The following is a 20,521-nucleotide window of genomic DNA, read 5'->3' on the forward strand; positions in this document are numbered from 1 at the left end:
AAAGTTTTGGCCATAGCTGAACAGTGCTTGCATAGCAGCAAGGCTTTGTCTCTTCCCCCACCTTTCTAAAAGCAAGTCCTCCACCTCTCTAAAAGCAAGTAAGCTAGGGCTAGGCAACAGGATGGGAGAGGATACACCTGGATGGTGGACCTAAACTGGCCACAGGGATATTCCATACCATGTGGCATTGTGCTCAGCAAGAAAAGCTCAGGGAAAGGAGAAGGAAGGGGAGACATTTGTGGTGATAGTATTTGTCTTCACAAGCATCTTTGATATGTACCAAGGCCTTGCTTTCCAGGGAGAGGCTTCTGATGGGCAGGAGTGAATGAATTCCTTCTTGTGCTTGGCTTGTCGGTATAGCTTTTGCTTTCCCTATCAAATTGTCACTGTCTTGATACACAAGTCTTCTTTTCATCCTTCTATTTTCTCCCTGTCATGTGGGAGAAGGGAGTGAGCAAGCGGCTGGGTGGGTGTGTGACTGTTGACAGGGGTCAACCCACCGCAAAATTATTTCCAGCTCTTTATATGGATTCTGAGGAAGTAGAAGTAAAGAACACAAGCATTTGAATCACCCTGTTCTTTAGCTGCAAGACAAACTTCAAGACATATTTTGATCTGAGGAAAATAAAAGTATGTATTTTCTCAAGCCGTATTTTATGATACAAAAAGACGTCAAGCTTAGTTTGACATCTCTCTTCTGAAACACCTTACAATAAAAAATGTGTATAGTTACATTGGTCTTATTTTTTGCAGCTGATCCATGACTGAAACAGGGTTTATGACAACTGTGACTGTGGCACATCAAAGCTGGTTTTAAAGTTGGCAGTATGCATACACAGTTGCAGTCCAAATCAGGAGTAGGCTGAGGGCAGGTTAACCTCCTGTCTGTTTCACTGACACCCTGGGCTCATGGGCAGAATTGGCATCCTGCCCTGAAGTTCTCACCAGCACAGTTTGTCTCTCCCTGTACCTAAACTACTCAGTTTAAAACTGGTTGTGGAATATTTATGCATAGGCATTCCCGCTTCAGCACCAAATATACCATTGCTAAAATAAGAATTAAAAAATAGCAATGCTGACTCAAAGTAGACATGCTTAAAATGCTTCTCACATGAACAAAATGGTGTATTTAAATTCCACAAAAGATAATGGAATTTTCCTTTTGTTCTAAAAGGTAATTGCACATTGACTGACTTAGTGCTAATAATATGTATCCTCATAGTTAATAAGTGACCACTGAGATGCAACAGAGAAAGTGGAAGCTGTCACATAAACAAGACTAGATTTTGCCATACATAGACGCACAGTCACAAGGCTCTTTCCAAAAGCCACAAGGCTCCTTTTCAAAAGTTAAAAAGATTTGTGGAGGCCCTCAACTTGAACTCAGTCAGAGCTCATCACCCATTTGTTCTTTCATCACCAGCCTTTTCTTTCAGTTTTGCTGAAGAATTTTAGTGCTTATTGTCTGTGCATGCTGTACCTGTTTTCTTTGTGTGAATGAATTATACTCTCAGGAGGGGGGAATTTAGGGATGTGCATGCAGGGAATCTTTTGCTCAAGTCCCCAATCTCACAACTAATCCTTGTTTCTTGAGTAAAAAGCAGGTGTGATTCCCTCTTCAATCCTTTTCATTAGGCTCTTTGGCTCTGAGAATGAAATCTAGACTTAACTAACCTGACAGTTTGCTTGGGATCCCTCAGTCTGCCAAAAATAGTCAAATAATGTTGATTGGTGAGGGGCTCTGAGATATATCATCATGTTCCTTCTTTTAGCATTTCTCTGAACCTGATAGCACTGCTGAGAAAATCAACTCTTCCATTTGTTATTATTTACTACGCTTTGGGATCCATGGCATTGTGAAAAATAAAGGGAGACATTAGTCTGTTTTTATAGATTATTATGCAGATCAAGAACTCTGAGGTCATTTAGAAAGCACAGATTGTTCTCTACCTTCCAGCGAATGTATCCAAACTGGATTTCATGTGTATGTTTATTTGACTTGTATTTCATCTGGCACAGTAACCATTATTCATCTGAAGGTTCTTTTCATCTTTTGTGAAACAAATGGACATTTAGTACCAGTATCAAAGATAAGATCAAATACACAGCTGGCATAAATCACCCTAACTCTACTGAGTTGCTCAATTACTACTGTCAAAGTTCAGATCTTAAACTCGTTGCCCGTTTCCTTCTGTACAATGTGAATAAAAACATAAAATAACATATTTCCTTGTTGTTATTCCATGGAAGATGATGTAGCTAACAACAATCCACTCTGAAGCAACAAACTATGATCACTTTTTGACTGTGTCATGGAGTCTTCCATTATTGGTGTCTAGATATTACCATGGAAGAAAGATTGTTGGCCAATGTTCTCTGCTGTATGAATCATCAGTTATCAGTGGAGATTAGATTAGATAACCCTATTAACTTTGATACGTTTAACTAGAAGTTGCTGTTAACCTGCCCACAAGCTACAAAAAGTAACGTTGGAGTCACTGCAAAATATATCAATTTCTTGTTGTTAAAGATAAGCTTGGGGTCAATTTCTTTTAGCTGTTTTGAGCCCAAATACATCCTTCTCTTCTTCCCTTCCTCCCTCTCTCCCCCATGTTTAAATGATCAACACTTGTAATATTTATATTCATACCTTATTTGCACATGCACACTGTAGTAATGTCTTTAGGATCTTCAAAAGTTGGCAGTGGCATGTATATAGAGCGTGTGTTTAACCCAGAAAAAAAAAAATAATAAATCAGAAATACTTGATAGCTGTAAGTGTTATTAAGGATATTATTAACTTCATAGTTGCAACAGTCAGTGCTCATTGTAGGTTAACTGCCCGAACATTTACCGTTCTTTTTGGCAGCTCCTGATGAACCTTGCATTGCTCTGACTGTAACATTTCTACCACGAGCAGCTAGCTTAAATGTAACTCCAGAACCTCTATGCTATGTTTCAATGACAGCACTGGCTGTACTACAAATGTGCATTAAACTTTATTCGATGGGTCCTCAGTGGCCCATTCATAACACTGAGGAGACAAATGAGCAAATCATCACAACTTCTCTTCTGAAGAGGTTGTTTCTGTAGACAGAAAGTCACTTCTAACAGAGTGAAAATACATAGTAGAAATAGATTATCTTCATTCCAGGTCCCATCTGTAGTGATCCTAACAGCTTTATATTCAAGGTCTTCTTAACAAGACCTCTAGGACACTGTAAAAAGTACTCCTCATGTTGTTTTCTCTTTCCATCAATAATTTCAGCCACTTGGAGTCACAGAACTGGAAGAGGCTCATCTTAGGTCTACGTATGCTCTACTTGAAAGAGTGCTTTTCCTTGCCTATCTCTAGCTGCATTCATGCTGACTGGGGTTCTGGCTTACTGCATTTCCATATTTTTGGTCCAGCTTGCTGTGCTAACTGTGTACAGAGCCCTAGCAACTGCAACCAACATAAACGCTTCTTATCTTCTTGCCTGATAGATTCAAAACTGGGTTAGCAGAATGACAGATCTACGTTCTTTACTAACAACTGTTGACTTGCTTTGAGCATGCAAACCTTTGTAAACTTTTGGGCAAAAATGCTGTCTACAGGCTTTCAACAGCAACAACAGATGGTCCTAAGGGCACTAGCCACTTGAGGATGTTTGCAACAGACAATTTTATGTTGAATAAAGCACTAGTAATTGCTGCTTTCATGTCCCTTTATCCACCTGCAATGCCTTGTTCATGTCCCTTTATCCACCTCCAAAACAAGGCAGTGTGTCAAAACAGGCACAAATTCTTAGGTTTTTGTGTGAATAGTGCTCTGCTGCTTGAATGTGTCTTTTGTTTGGTTTTGTCCCCCCCATCCGCCCCACCAGGCAGGCTAGCCTGGGAGATATCACCATTTCACCTTCTTCTCTTCTGTAGCTGGGGTATTCCACAGTCTTGCTCTTGGTAAAGGGGTGGCTGTTGAAGTGGAATACTATTTAAGAATGAAACTATGTTTTCCTCCCTCCAGTTATGTTTGTGCCCATGATGTAAGCATGCTTCCTGTGAATCTCAAACGTTTATTAAATGGAAGTAAATGTTTTGGTACCTCAAACCAAGCTTTGGGGGTTCAGTTATGTGTATTTATTTAACACATCTATTACTGCTGGCACTGGGAGTCTACATAATTCTTTTACAGACTGTCACCTCTATGTAATCTGCGTAAGCCCTGTCAGGAATGCTGCCCTTGTGTTGCCCTTGTGCATTTGTGTCTGGCCAGGTCCATGGTGACCCTTTACCTCAAGGTGAAGAGAAATGGAGTGGTAAGAGAATCCATGACATTTTCATCCTACTTACAAGTGGCCACAAATAAGAAGATGAAATTATTTAAGTAGGATAATTTTTTTCCTAAGATGGAGCAAGACATTTTTTGGTACTCCTGCCAGGAAACTGTATGGAGAGTTTCATGGCCAAATTCTTTGAGCTGCACTGCTTTCAGATTCCTTCCTAATTATTGTGATGTCAGGAATGGCAAATCCAAAAGGTCACTTACATAGTCTTGGAAGCAATGCTTTCTCCCTGTCTGTCTTTCCCTGAGAAATTACAGTGAGCTGATCGTGGTTCTATTCATATCTTTGCATCTCGTTAGAATACACTGAATACTTGATTCTCATTTACTGAGTGGTCCAATCGCTGTAAATTAAAATAGACCAGAAACAAATGAACTAACACAGTAATTATGAAAACAAAACCAAAAGTCAAAATGAACATCCAAAACAGTATCCTTGACAACTGGCAGAATATTCAGTTTAACTCAGCCTCCCGCTATCTGCTTGCGGTAGACCCCAGGAATGTAGTACCCTGTGTTTTTTGTGCTCCCTATCAGTACCAAATATACTTCACTGTTTCAGACAGAGCTATCTTTGAGCATCTTGCAAGCCTATTAACACTTGAGGAGGTCTGTGCGGGTCTGTAATACAAGGTTTCTGAAAACTGTCTGAAAATGATTTTATTAAAAATTTATCCGGAAGTGTCAAAATGGTTACTGCCTTTGTGTCTAGAAAACTCATATCTGAGTATGAATGTTGTGTTTGTGTTTACAAGTATTCTGATATAACAAGAATAATATGGGGGGGGGGGAGGGTGGAGAAGGGGAGGAGAGGAGAGGAGAGGAGAGGAGAGGAGAGGAGAGGACAGGACAGGACAGGACAGGACAGGACAGGACAGGACAGGACAGGACAGGAGAGGGAGGAAATGCCGTTTTTACTGTATCTTTTTCATGCATTTCCTCAATTTGTGAAAGAAGACACTGTACCCTTGGGCTCCTTGGCTTGAATGGAGGCTGCTCTGAATTCATGTCTACACTGCTGTAGAAATACCTAAAGTAGCTACAAGATAGCTTGCTCAGGTAGTGGCACTGGTCTAGCATAAGCACACAGGCACTTTATCTCCTGGGATGAGTTCAGATTCATCAAGGCAATGGTTTGGCACTGTTTTCCCTTCAGTGTACCTCCCTGTGCTTCAGGTCCCTGGAGAACAGCCTGGAGGTGGTGCCACACAGTGTGACCCTAAAGTCCCATAGTAGGGCTGTATGGCTATGGGCACAAGACACCACACTGCCTCTCCCTCCACAGCCTCGGCAGGGCTAGTGATCCTGCCCTCATGAACAGCTACGCTGCTTCAGGACCCAGAGCAGAGCCTATGTGAAGTTGTGCCTGAGATAAGCAGCCCTGCTGGGGCAGAAGTGGCCCCATCTGTGACACAAATGGCCAGAGTGAGCTTCTCATGGGCAGCTGAGAGTGGATAGACCACTTGTGTGGGTGCTCTGGGATGCCAGGCAAGCCTCACAAGCTGCTGACAGTTGGTCGTGTTTGGCTCCAGGATGCTGTACAGGAAAGTAAGAGATGTGGGTCTGAGTCATTTCAAGCAGAGGAGAGAATGGAGAAAGTGTCTCCCATATGCTGGACCACTCTTAGACTTAGAAGCTGTCGTGTGGGAAAGAGAGAACACAACAACTTTTTATGGCTTTAAAAGAAAAGTGGTCTGACTCATACACCTTAGAGGAAGAGTGGTGCATTACTGATGCTTGCAGAGCAAGGATTTTAGGGCTTACTTCTAGCCTCGGTAATTCTCTGTCTCTCCTTGGCAGCCACACACAGGGAAAGCTGGCAGCTCTGGATTGTAGCTGTGAAGGGTGCTTGCCACTTCAGGTGATACACAACATGTCAAGGTATCCAGACAGTGGCCTGGATGCCAGCTGGGCATTCACTGAATGTGGCATTTTGTCCCTGGCTTTCTTCTACTTTTTCCATCAGGTTTCAGAAGAAGAAGAAAATTTCAAGCAGTATGGTTCATGCAGTGCTTCCTAGTGCCTGTGCTTGAAAGTCGCTGTTCACCCATACTGTGAAGAAGTGAGCCTTTCTCTTCAGCCTTCTAGGCTCAGGTGCACCTAAGGATGGGTAATGCAGCCTGAGGCAAAGGTCCATGACTGGCCATTAAGGCCTTCATCACCCAGGCTGCACTGGGAAAGTTCACCATACAAAAACTTTTGTACACAAAAATTTCACAGACAACAACAACAAAAATATTTTGTACATGCATATTCTGCTTAATATTGTGGATAATTGTTTTCACTCTGTCCTAGTTTGCTTTTCTGTTTTTCTTTTACTTTCCATTCCCTCCTTCCTTGTCTCTCTCTCTCTCCCCCCTCCCACTCCCCCAACCCCCTCACCCCCCCTCCTTTTCTTTTTAAAGTGCACTAAAATAGCTAAAATAGCTCACACATTGTTTTGGAACTTGTAGTACTTCTGTTATGCTGTAACTCGACTTTAAAAAAGGAAGCTTGATTGGTCCAGGCCTTCATGGAGCTGGAAAATAAGGACCTATGCAGCGCAGCATACAAAAGAGATCCAGGCTTAGTCTCGTAAAGAAAAACATCTAAACATTTATGTGATTACTAGGAACAGCATATTCTCCTGCACCCATGTGCCTCTGGATGCATTCCAAGATATTAATAGCAGTAGTGGCAGGGCTGTACATTATATTGTTATTTCCTCCTTGGAGAGAACAGAATGTTAGACTGTGAGAATATGACATGGAAACTATGCGAGTTGGCTGCCCTGTTCTACTTTATTTACTCCTTCCTAGATCTTTCTGACTTTGGGGCTTTTGCAATCACTTTAAAAGGGATTCACTTTTTGCCCAGGAAGAGGAACACTGGAATTTCCACTCTGAATCAGTTTGTGGACATTAGTTCAGGCTTCCGTCTCATTCTGTCAGAAACACAACAGACCTGAGGAGTCAATAACGTGCTAGACAAAGGCTAAATCTTAAATTTACTTTTGTCTTGAGCTACAATGTTGATCGGTTTATGCCAGTAGGTATAGATACTGATAAGATTCATTATTTTTCATATTACTCTTACTGAAATAGACGTTATACATTCAGATAAATGCTGTCCTTTCATTTCACTGTCTCTACCTTTGACCTAGTCATCAACATCATGCCTTCCATTGGTTTGGTCTAGGATTCAGCTACAAGCAGGTCAAATACTACCAACAGACAGGCCTAAGAAGATAAATGGAAAGCAATGATTCAGTTTTTTATTCCTTCTAGAGCAAGAGTTGGTTGCTGTCTGAAAAGCTCTTGTTCCAAAGTTAAATGGGAACTCAGGTGCCTCTTAAACTGCCCTAGTCTGTACTCTATCTAGTCACATTTTCCAAGATTGGGGTTTTCCAAGATGTGGGCTTCTCACTGCTGTGATGAGAAGCAAGCTAGTAGTGCTACTGAAACTGGCAGCTCCCTCTTTTCTGCATCTCCTTCCCTCCTTCTCCCACCTGCTCCTGCCCTTCGCACCGCATTAGCTCCTGTGCTGAAACAACTATTCACAGGGTGGCATGGAAAGTCGGACCAGAGAATTGATCCAGACTGAAACTAACTGTGTTTTAAGCACTCAAGCCCGTTTCCCACCGTTGTTCACCAATCAGACACATAGAATCATAGAATTGTAAACTCACAGAATATCCTGAGTTGGAAGGTGCACATAAGAATCATTAAGTCCAACTTGTGGATCTGCAGAGGACCACTGAAAAATCAGACGAGGTGTCTGAAAATGTTCTTCTTGAACTCTGGCAGGGTCAGTGCCATGACCACTTCCCCCATGGTGCCTGTACAGGGACTGCAGGTGCTTATTCTTGTGCTCACCTCCCATAGGCTCACCTCCTATCTTTTTTCCTTCTGACCTCTCCTAATTCGACACCTAAAAGCCTCGTACCAATTGCTTAAGATAGTCTCAGTGAATCTGGAGGTAAGATACCTTTGTCTTAGATATAAAAGATACTAATTTTCTGTGTATAGCAGAAAGTACTACAAATACTAAGCTTCCATTTTCTAAAAGCAATCAATTGAGTTTTTTGTTACTATTTCATTTACTCACAGTGTGAAATCATCCTGAGAGTCCTACTCATGATTTATTTGATAAAACAGTGCTTCTGTTTCCTTATAATTTTGTTCCACTATAAACACTGTATTTTTCTGCTTGAATGAGTGTTGGGCCCAGCTACGCAATTGGATCTGAATTCTCTGATAAAGTTTCTCTTTGGGATCCTGCTTCAAATTTCTTTGCAGAGACATGTCAGAACTAAGAAGCTGAATTTTCCATTGCTGCTGGAAAGATTCAGAAGACCGGTACCACAGGGTAGTTTTGAAAATAGCAACAGATGTGCAGGTTTAACACCATATTAGGTCTGTCTCGGGGTGTCAGGGGCTACAGAGCTGACGTGTACACCCTTGCCAGGGCAGCACAGAACAGAGCAGCAGGGGCCTCCCTGGTGCTGAAGCTTTCCAAAACATGCTGACAAAGGTGCCCATTGAGAAGATTAACCTCCAAAGGCCATACTTCCCTCATAGCTATGAAAGGAACTTCATTTCCTCCTATACCTAGTACATAGGCATCAAGAAGATTTGTTAAATGCCGCTACAAGATTTAAAGTTGTGCATGGCAGTGTGGAATAAAGCTCATTGCCCTTTTTGCTTTCTTTCACTTTACTCATTGATCACAGATATGAAAAGAAGGATGCATGTATATAGGACAGAAAAATACACTTAATGACATGTTCAGATTTTCAGTTTGTCTTTCTGGATTTATTTTTTTTTTAACTTTAAATTAAGTGTTGAATTCCAAATACATATATTTTTTTAATGTTATTATTATTATATAACATCTGATTATGCTGAGAGTTTGCCAGGGTACCTTCCAGAAAATAAATAAAGACACAATGTCTCAGCCTTACACAGTGAGCTCATCAGGAAGTTACTTGTGGAACAGCAGCTGCAGCGAGTATTAATCTAGAGAATTGATAAGGAAATAGGATGGACTAACTCACTTTCCTGGAGTGCTTATCTGTCATTTGGGCTTATGTAAAATATTCTAATAATGTGCAGGCCCTGGTAGCCTGAAGCTGTCACTGGGGTATCAGAGGAACCAGGGTTTGCATAACAGGGGGGTATCCTTGCTATGTTTCCTGCTCTTCTCTTGTTCCCAGCCCTCCCTGGGTCTGGAATGTAAACTCTAAACCACTGGACAAGGCAGCAAGTGAACTCTCATGAGGCAGCCAGCAGGTGGGCAGCAAGTGGTCAGGGCAGCAGTACGTCTTAACTCCATACTTCAGAGTGTGCACAATCCGTAGTGGAAGACCACGGTGCAGACATTTGGCTAGATGAAGACTGAACATGTAATGTAGTACCTGAGCATCACTCAGGTTTCCTGGCGAGAATCTGGTCATGGGTACTTGAAAAAGTAACTGTTTAGTCAAGATAGACCTTAGCTGACAAGGTGTTTCTTTTTCATATAACCTGAGTGCTCATTAAAGGCTTTTTGATGATGGTGTTGATGATTGAAGTGGCCTTCATCTGTACAATTCATGCATACGAATGCACCACGTAGCCCAGTTTGACCCTGGAGGGTCTTTTTAAGGGGAACAGTGTAACACAAATCCAGTGACCATTCTGCTGGTTTGCAGAAGTAAGTGTGTTTATAAAATTAGATGAAATATCTTGTCTGTAATTACTTTTTTATTAAAAAGAATTCAGAGGCAGCTAAATGGGAAGAAGCCAAAAAAGCATATGGAGAAAATAATATCCAAAAAGCCTGGGATGTACTAGAAAACCAGCAGTCAAATAGGAACAATAACAAAAAAATCGATAGGAAAAAAAAAAAAAAAAAAGGCTTATACTGAATCCAATTAAGTTTGCATTGATTATAGAGAGGAAAATAAAACCAATTTTGACTCATCTCTCTAATACTTAACCCTGAGAATGGTGTCCTTATTTAAAGCATTCTCGATATGAGTTTCCATGATTTGCAGCTTTCTCCTCTGAGAATGTGCCATGCAGCACATTTATCATTTATGCCATAATTAAATAAAAACAAGCAGAGAAGCCACTTAAAACAAATTTATTTCTGAGAGGTAAAACTATCAAAAGAACAATCAAATAACTGAAAGAATAATTAGCAATAATGAATATAAAATCGCTTTTTAGGCCTGTTTCAAGTCTCTTTCACGTTTGGCCATATGTCAGAGTGGAGCTATGGAAGCATGAAAAAAGAGAAACATTTCTTCTCAACAGAGTGGAACTTAAATTCAGACCACACCTAGGGTCTAACCAAAATCCCAGTTAAAATTCCTTAGGGTAGACACTAACTCCTGGTGAGCAAATGCATTTTTATTTATTCACCTAACTCCTACTTTGATACCTAATATCTCCAGGTGATCACATTGTTCTAACTGCTATAACCCATTTTACGTCAAGAACAACGTCTGTGTGCAAACCTGGATCAGATAAGTGGACAAAAAGTAGAAAATGAGGTAGTGTTCAGATCTTTTTAGGAACTGGAGCTCCAAATTTCAGAAGCAAGATAATTAAAAACAAATTATAAGATAAAAACAACCCACTGGCATAACGAAAACATCTCTTCTTTCTTTGATGTTATTTTATAGATTTTGAAGTTTCATTTACTTTACTGTCAAAGTCAGGATGATTTTAGAGTTAGAAGTAAAAAATTAGAAATAATGAGTAAATTAAGAAGATATGATGATACATCTCTCTACAATTTGGGGAGAGAGAGCACTGAGAATGCTGCCCTTTTTTTTCCCAATAACTGAGAAGTATCGATTCGCAAAATATTTTGACTAACTTGCTTGGGCTGGGATTAGCCTCTCCTCACATCTAACATCTAAAAATTCAGTATCTAATCTAATCCAGTTGACCAATCTCATTTTGATGTGGACAGAAAACATTGGATGTCTAAGGCAGGTAAAATTAATTTGTTTCCAACTGTGCTTACCTCCCAGCCAATGCAAACACTTGAAGTCCTCATCTAAGTGTTAGGCAGTTAAGTGAGAGGAATCACACTTGACATCCAGATCCACAAAGGTATCTTTTGATTTCAGTGGAAATATATTGAGAGCTGGCTTTAAAATGCTATAGTTTGTAAATTTAGTAGTTTTGGTCACTGTGATGAAACACGCAAATCATGAAAATTTCTTGCAAGATTCACTTGTGAAACATTCTTTCACAGTAAGATCTCAACATGATAGCATGATATATAAAATGCATTATGAAATGGAAAATAAGCAGCCAACCTCTGTAACAAGGAAAGACAGTAGGAAATCAACTTCATTTTCAATACAAAATAATTATTTGGGCATCAGAAAAACACCCTTTTTGGAAGGATGTAACAGTGGAAAGGGGAATTAGAGTTGTAGCAGAATTTCTTTTACTAGCAGCATGTGACAGCAGGTCACCTCGTCTGTCAGTGACGATATACAGATAGCAAATCCTACTGGTCTTGACTCAGTACAGGAAAGGAAGATCAGGCTTGCTGACCTCCAACCTCATACTTTACAACACTGTGAATAGCCTTATCCCTTGCATTTGGAACATAGCTGAGTTTGCACTGGACATGTATGCCAAGGTCCAGCTGTGTTTTGTAATTGCTGATGGAGAATATTGTTCCCATCTGCCAAGACTTGAGCTGGGCTGTGCATGAACTGAGGTGTTACTCAATGTATTTGGGAAACTTTAAGCTGAAATATTGAAATGGAATTTTGCAAAATTCAAGCAGCTGAGCAGGATCACAGCTTTGGACTTGGGTGCCCATATGTTCTGTGTAAGTCCCATTTTTGTTAAGTCCTTTTGCCCCTGCCTGTATTGTGGGATGTGAAAGTGCCTGCCAGCTTCTGCATCCCTGAAACTGAATCTGGGCACATATCATCTGCTTTTCTTGCCTAGGCTATTGTCTTCAGCCAAAGAATATTCAGGCACAGAAGAAAGACACTGACAGCAAGTTTCAACAATTTCCCAAAATGAATGAGGGTTAGGACTGGGTGAAGGAGGGTATCACTGAGGGGACACAGCACAGCATAAGTGACCCTTCAGGCCATACCCATAGAGCCAATATATTAATTTAGTGTGGTACTCTATTTCCTGCAGAAGACAAAAGAGGATGTCAAGGGAGGGGTATTCTGCCCTTCAGTGTAGATATGGCCTCTCTGAATCTGGCCCGGGCAACTACCCAAAATTATACACACAGATAAGTAAAGCTTCTGAGGAGAAAAAATGTTTTTAATCCATTTCCATTAAATAAAAAGGTGTTATGGGTAAGTAGCTGATAAGCTTAGCTGCCAGTGAATTCATACATCTACTTTATGACCATCCGTTGTTGTCAGAAATATGTGCTGGTCTGGAAGCCCTTTTTACAAATTGACAGTGACTGGCCAGGCTGAAAGCAGGTGTATCCATTTAAATCTGTTTTGACCTTTGGTTTGTGGCATATGCTCATGTCATGTCACATTACCTCATCATATCACAAAAGCTAAATGTCATACAGTGTCACAACTTTACCTAAGATGGCTCATCAGCCTCACTGTTTTCAGATTAAGTATCACATGACAAGTACACAAAAAAAATACATCTCATGGGTTATTTTAGCAGATAGTATTCATGTAAGAATTTGATGGTAATATTCATGCAAGTGAGCAGATATAGCACAATTTATTTGGAACCTCTCTGGGGCTTGTTCATTGATCAATATTTTCCTAAATTCTACTTCTTAAGACTCTCTGAATTATCATCATACTTGAGGTGAAAGAGTATGGCACCTGAGGCCAGCTGGCTGATAAAATTGTCTTTGCCTTCTGTATGGCTGCAGAATTGCTCTGCCCATGCTCCTAGCTTTCTATTAGCGTATGAGTCAAAGCCTGTCAATGTAATCAAGCATGTGTCTCTTTATAAAGCTTATGTCTTCTGAGTCGGAAACTGAAGCAATCCCTCGTGACCTAGGGGACCAGACACAGAAGGCCAAGAATGACTGGCCATGGAGCTTGACTGCCCCAGGATACAATTTGTTTAGATAAATTGCTAGTAAACAACTGCAAGTGATATACAGGTTTGGAGAAATTATCAACAGTTCACAGAAAGATCACAGACTGGAAAAGAAGTCAAGCAAAGGCACCATTTGTCATGTAAACTGATTAAGTGATCTCTCCAGGCCTATTCAGCCCATATCTTGCCATCCTTTTGTAAGAACAGGCAATCAAAAGAGTAAAGGTTTAAAGTGTAAGGGAAGGTAAGTTGCATATAGCTGCAAAAATGACACCTGGTGGCCCTTTGTGAGAGTGGCTATCATGCGTTCTTTGGTGGGGGGGGTGAGAAGGGGGAATAAAGTTCTTTTCAGAAAATCTTTGTTTATGGTTGGGCAGACACAGTCAACATGGGTTTATAAAAGACAGGTCCTGACTGAATCTCCTTCTAAGAGAAGATGTCCTGCTTAGTGGGCAAGGGAAAGGCTGTGGGAGTTTTTAACTTGGACTTTAGCAAGCCATTTGATACTGCTTTCCACGGCCTTCTCCTGGAGAAACCGGCTGCTCATTGCTTGGACAGATGTACTACTTCCTGGGCAAAAAAAACTGTCTGGATGGCTGAGCCCAAAGGGTTGTTGTGAATGGACTTCAATCTGGTTGGCAGCCAGTCACAAGTGGTGTTCCCCAGGGCTCAGCACCGGGCCAGTTCTGTTTAATATCTTTATCAGTGATACCAGTGAGGGGAATGAGTGAACCCTCAGTAAGTCTGCAGATGACACGTTAGATGGGATCTGCTTGAGAGTAGGAGGGCCCTGTAGAGGGATCTGGCTAGGCTGGATTGATGGCCATGTCCTATCACATGATATTCAATAAGGATAAATGCTGGGTGCTACACTTGGGTTGCAAGAACCCAATGCAGTGATAATAAGCTTAGGGAAGAGTGGCTGGAAAGCTGCCCAACAGCAAAGTATCTGGGGGTACTGGTTGGCAGCCAGCTGAATGTGTGCCTGCAGTGTGTCCAGGTGGCCAAGAAGGCCAATGGCATCCTGGCCTGCATCACAAATGGTGTGGCTGGCAGGACTGAGGAATTTATTATCCTCCTGTACTCAGCACTTGTGAGACTGCATCTCAAGTACTGTGTTCAGATTTGGGCCCATATCTACAAGGATGACACTGAGTTGCTGGAATGTGTTCAGAGAAGAGCAACAAAGCTGGTGAATGGACTGGAAAACAATACTTATGAGAAGCAACTGAGGGAAATGAGGTTGTGTAATCTTGAAAAGACAGAGAGACATCATCACTCCCTGCAAATGCCTGAAAGGAAGCTGTAGCAAGCAGGGTGTTACTCGCTTTCTTCAGGTGGCAAGCAATAGGATGTGAGGCAATGGCCTCAAGTTGCTCCAGGGGAGGTTTAGATTAGATGTCAGAAAGAATTTCTTCGTATAAAAGGTAGTTAAGCATCGGAATAGGCAGCCCAGCAAGGTGGTGGAATTGCCATCCCTGGAAGTATTTGGGAGATGTGTGGAAGTGGCACTGAGGGACATGGTTTATGCAGTGGACTTGTAGTGTTAGGGGAATGGTTGGGCTTGATGATCTTAAAGGTTTTTTCCAAACCAAATGAGCCTGTGATTCTAAGTTGGGTAGATCTGCAAGTGAAATGTTTCAAAGAAAATGCTTCTCGTTGTTCTTCTAGATACATTTTTTTCCATCTTCTTAGTATAGGCAGATGCAATTCCAACGAGTGTTGTTTAATCAGGCCACATTGCAGAAGCATCTTAACCTGCTTCCTTTCTCCTCCTTCCACTCCACAGTGGTCACATAGGTAGGGAAAGAAGGAACTTGCAGAGCTCTGCCCTTCCTGCCATGCTGCATGCTGGGACACTCTTTCCTGATCCCTGCTACATATACCCCTTGCCTACTTTCTCATACATGTGATGGGGAACTAGGGATTTATGACATAGTGGGGAGTCTTAAGCTGCTTGCATGCAGCTTGCATGTTTTTAATGTGAGTGCCATGTGGCATTTGGCAGCAAGGTGCCAAAGATAAGTAGGAATACAAAGAGAGATGGGATTTAACAAGGCAATGAGGGTCCTGAGGTAACAGCCATAAGGACCAGCTCCACCGCATGCCAGAGCCTTGCATGTGAAATGCTGAGCACCCCCAAGCTCCTCTGTGGTTAATAAAACCAAAAGGTTTTGAAAGTTTCCAAAGACTTCTTGAAGACATTTGGCTTCTTTCAAGACCAGATTCCCCTCATCACTTCTTCCTTTTGCCTCCTTCAAGTTGAAGTACTTACTGGCTAAATCATTAACAGATTCAAACATTTTAATAGGCTAAGTAATTATAGCCCATGGTCATAATAAATGATATGCAGAGAGAATTTTTTTTATTAAGAAATGTTTTCCCACACCTGTATAGAAAATGACCTTCAATGTATAGGCCATATTTCTTGCTCACTCTGCCACCCTGAGGGCACCACTTCCCTTTATATATTAAAAAAAAAAAATGTTAATGATGTACTTATGATCACATGGCTACATCTGAACGAACCTCATTGCAGACTTTCCCCAAAGGGTTTAATTACACGGGTTTGTGCAGAATTACACCCAGTTGTAATCCTGGGGTCTGCTACTGTGGCTGGTGGTTAGTTTGAGCATCTAGACTCCTGCTCAAGTGTGCACAAATAAGTGCAATGCAAATTTAAAAAGAAAAGCTTCATTAATGTGACTACAGATTGAACCTCTCAAACAGCAATAACCAGAACAAAGGATGTGTACCTTTCTACAGAATAGCTGAACGTAATTCCAAGCTATCCCTTCCATGTGGGAAGAAAAGTAAATGTGTTTTTGTTTCTGTTTTTGTTTTTCTGGTTGTTGTTGTTTTTCAATCACAGTCATTTTAAAAAATACCCATTTCAAAAGAAAGTCCTTCCCTGATATACTCATATTAAAGGTCTGGGTCAAAGTCTGACATCTGCTACCCTGGTATAAATCTAGAGATGATACCTGGATTCCAGTGGAGTAGCTCTGGATTTATACTGATGCCAATGAGAGCTCATTTGGCCTTCTACATATGTAATTGTTCTTAGAGCAAAAAAATCTATTAATCCTTCACAGCAGTCACCAATTGTGGCATTTTAACAATAACAGCCAGCATGATTGAGTGTTTTCAGTGCTTACTGACAGATGGTCATTGTGTTACAAAACAGCCTCCAGTAAATAATGACCAAATCCACATGAGAGATGGAAAATAGTTCTCTACTGTACAATCTTTTCTTTCTTTCTTTCATTTTTTTTTCCTGCACATAATGAAGTAGAAATATGTCTTCAACTCCATTTTATACTGATACTAAAAGGCCAAAACTTCCACTTGAATGGGAAGTGATAAGAAAATGAAAGCAGAAAGGTTCCAAGATGCTTTTATTTGTTTGCTTGCCTATTTGTTTGCATCTAACAAACCATTGGGACTTTGTGGTTAATATTATTCTATCCTTATTTCATAGTATACTGTTCCCTTAGGGCGCTAATGGAGCTTCTTTTTAAAGATTGCAAGTAATCTAGAGGTGAAGATACATCTTAATAGTTAGAACCTGATTGGGCTAAAACTCTGCATCTTCTAAACATGATGATTGTGAGAGTGCATAGAGGTCTGCGTGGCTAGAAAAGATATTTCATTCTAACCACACGGCTTAGGATCATGATGTGTTGCATTAACATTCGCAGAGCTGTGAAATTACTAATGTTTGCTGCAGGAACTATGTCTGTTATATTGAAATCTGAAGTGCCAAGCATGCTCAATAGATGCCTCAAAAATGCTTGCAGTGGATGCTTTATTGTTACACTAGGAAATAGAATAGTCGAAGTAGAAGTGCTTCTACCTGAAAAGGAGATTGGATACAAATGAGAGACAGAAGTTGTCTTGCATCAGATTATTGCTAAATAAAAGGAGTGTTACCCAAACATAAAAGGACTATAATCATAATGTTACCCAATCATAAAAGGAGTTTTACCCAAGCCAGAGTCGGATAAGCCTACCTTACCAAATGTATGTGGATTTAAGTTTTTGAAGAACAAATTGCTGATCAGTAGCTGTCTTAATTTTCACTGCAGAAAGTCTCAGTGATCCAACTGAGCTGAAGTAAAACAACAGTGAAGCACAACTGGAAAAATGAATACGCAGGGTTTTTTTGTTTGTTTGTTTGTTTGTTTTGTGTTTTGTTTTGTTTTGTTTTGTTTTGTTTTAATGTGTTGACTGTTTAGTAGTACAAAAAGTAGCTAAACTCTTTTTCATAATTAAAAAGTGCAGGTATAATTAAATACATGGAATGAACAGTTCTATCAAACAAGAATGTGCCTGTCACAGCCAAACTATCCTTCAGAGGTAATATTTAGCCCTGTCTTACACATTCTACAGCAAAAAGACTCTCACTGCATCTTTATCTGCACTGAAACTGATTGCTCAACATTTCACATCTGCACTTCACTACCTTTTAATGTTTGATGTCTTAAACTGGATTATTTCATTGACTTTTACCTTTTAATCAGGGGGAAATGCAAAACATCCAAAACCACAAGCACCTTGTCTACAGAAGTTTTCAGGGCACGTTTTGCACAAAGTTTGCTAATATTGAGGTCAATGATCAAATTGAAATCAGAAACTTCCATGTGTCTGAGTGACCCCTTCCTGTTGCAAGTGCGCCGGGGTCATAACTTGTGGGTTTTATATTCCTCTATGTGTTTACATGTGTTTAAATTAGGAATTGTTCTTTATTAGGTTCTGTGATTAGAAACAAGAGCAGTTCTTTTATTAGAGGCCATAATGAGTTCTCAGAGCTAGTCACTTGACCCTGACAAGCTGTGGGAAAGATTTTCTGTGGTGGTTCCCACTTCTGTCTGATAGTGAAGTAGCCTCTTCAAGAAAAACTTATCTCAGTAAAGGTGAGAGACATTCTCATATCTATTAAGTAACCATTTATCATTCAGAAGAACATTTGTGAAAGCAGCAGCATGTCTTTTATCTTCTATACATGGGACAACATTAAATTCTTCAACTGTGAGCACTTTTGCTACAACTTGTTGGCCCCTTGAAATGCTGTGGAGAAATGAGTGCATGGCTTCATCACCTGCTAGAGAGCTAACACATCTCACCCTTAGCTAGCAATCTCACAGACCTTAAAAGCTGAATTATTACAGAGGCTTACCTTATCTTATTTTAAATGTGGTATCTTCCTGTCAGAATTGCACAACACAAAACAGATCTTTTAAAAGCGGTATCTGGAGTAAAAACATAACTCCTGGATCTGGGCAATTTCAAGACCTTTTTCCTTGTCATAATGTAATTTAAGTAGCTCACTATTTGTAATTGAAATGTATTAAAAGAAAATTTTATTCATCTAATCAAAGAAACACTGAAAGGTAGAGACAAAATCACTCATTTCCTCATTTTCAGCTGCCATGGTCTTGTGAAACTACTTGTATAGTGGTACCTTAAATATGTTCTCTGTACCAAAATGGAGCTAAATTTTGCTTTATCTCCTAAAAGAACTTCCATCCATTTTTTATTTTATTGTATGAAAAGCTGTGGGGGGTATTATTTCTCTAAGTAAAATCCATGCATGGAATTCCTCAAGTACATTCCATTCATGAGTTGTAGAGGGAAGGGAGGACATTTCTAACTTAATGAAGCCATATGGTGGAATAGCTTTTGCAGACTCTTAGTCAAAGTTGAATTGAGATTTCAGGTATTCCTATACAAGGTTTATTTATAGGCATATCTATTAAGGAGCACATGTTAAATATACAAACACAGATACTGAGACAGACACATGCAAGTGTACACAGATACATGTTCACAAATTACATATCTGTGTGATGCCACATTTATGACAATGCAATAGCTTTCATGTTGTGTACTCCATAACACAGCTTACACCAGCTCAGCACCTTACATACAGACCATCACAGTTGCTTAAGCATGGTTGTCTTGAAATGAAGTTTACCCTTCCTTTTTTAAGTGCTGTGAGTCTTTAAGCCATACTGTCTCAGAGACTGTGGCCATGCTTCTTCCCCACTGAGGGAGAAGAGCACCACTTATTTTCTTGCACAGTGGGAGACAATGCAAAGACAGTTGTTCTCTCTTTTGCAGTTGTGCACGTCTCCTTCCACAACTGATACATTTTTTTCATGGCTTTTAGCTTTTTTCTAATGATTTCAGAACCTTTTGCAGTTTTTATATGATCATTTTGGATTCTGCTCCAGCATTTCTGCAAGTTCATTCAAGTCTGGTGCCATCCTTAATTTAATACAAGTCCTTTCTGCTCAGTCATCCATACTGGTAAGAAATATTTGGAGCAGAAGAGGGTCTCAGATGCTTGCTAAGATGTGATCCTACATAGTGTATTTCTTTCCTTCCAGTCTTCCAGTGATTACTTTTTGAGAACTAGTTTTCAACCATCTGTTTGTCTAGCACAGCAACCTATAGCCAAACTGATGAGATACAATTTGGATAGCTGAACTACAAAGCAGGTAAATAATCGGCTGGACTGTTGGTCTTCAAGCATGTGACAACAGCACACACACACACACCCAAAAAAATAGTTGGCAGTCAAATAGCAGTATTCTTCCAAGATTAATACTGGATCAAACAGTCTTAATTAATGACAAGAGGAATAATGAAATTTGTGAATGACAGAAAATTCTGCATATGTGCTGGGATGAGGGGGAGTTAGTACTCTGGAGTGAAGTACTGGAGCATGGGGTTGCTGTTCAGTGGATGCTGACAGACCAGAGGAATGGGATGGCAGAAATTTAACATAGTTCAAAAACAAACTTAGGTTCTGCATCTTTAATGGAAAACCTCCATGCAGCAGTATGGGCTGGGGGCAGACTGGAAAGGAAGCAGACTTGCAGAAAGGATGTGATGATGGTCCTTTGGGACAAGAAGTTGAACATGGTTCAGTAGCATGCCTTTGTGGCAACGAAAGCCAACCCCACACTGGCTTCTACTAACAGAAGCACAGCTGTCAGGCTTAGAGAACTGATCCTCCAGATGTCTTTCCCAAGCTAGATTACTGTATGACAGCCCTCATTTCCTCAGTTTGTTTAAAGGATGTGATTGGACAATAAATAAAGCAACCCAGTAGTCAAGCTCTCTTGTAATGTTAACAAGGCTTTTAATGTTATCT

The sequence above is a fragment of the Aythya ferina genome (assembly GCF_964211825.1).
Source record: "Aythya ferina genome assembly, chromosome: 1".
In the NCBI taxonomy this organism is placed as follows: Eukaryota; Metazoa; Chordata; class Aves; order Anseriformes; family Anatidae; genus Aythya; species Aythya ferina.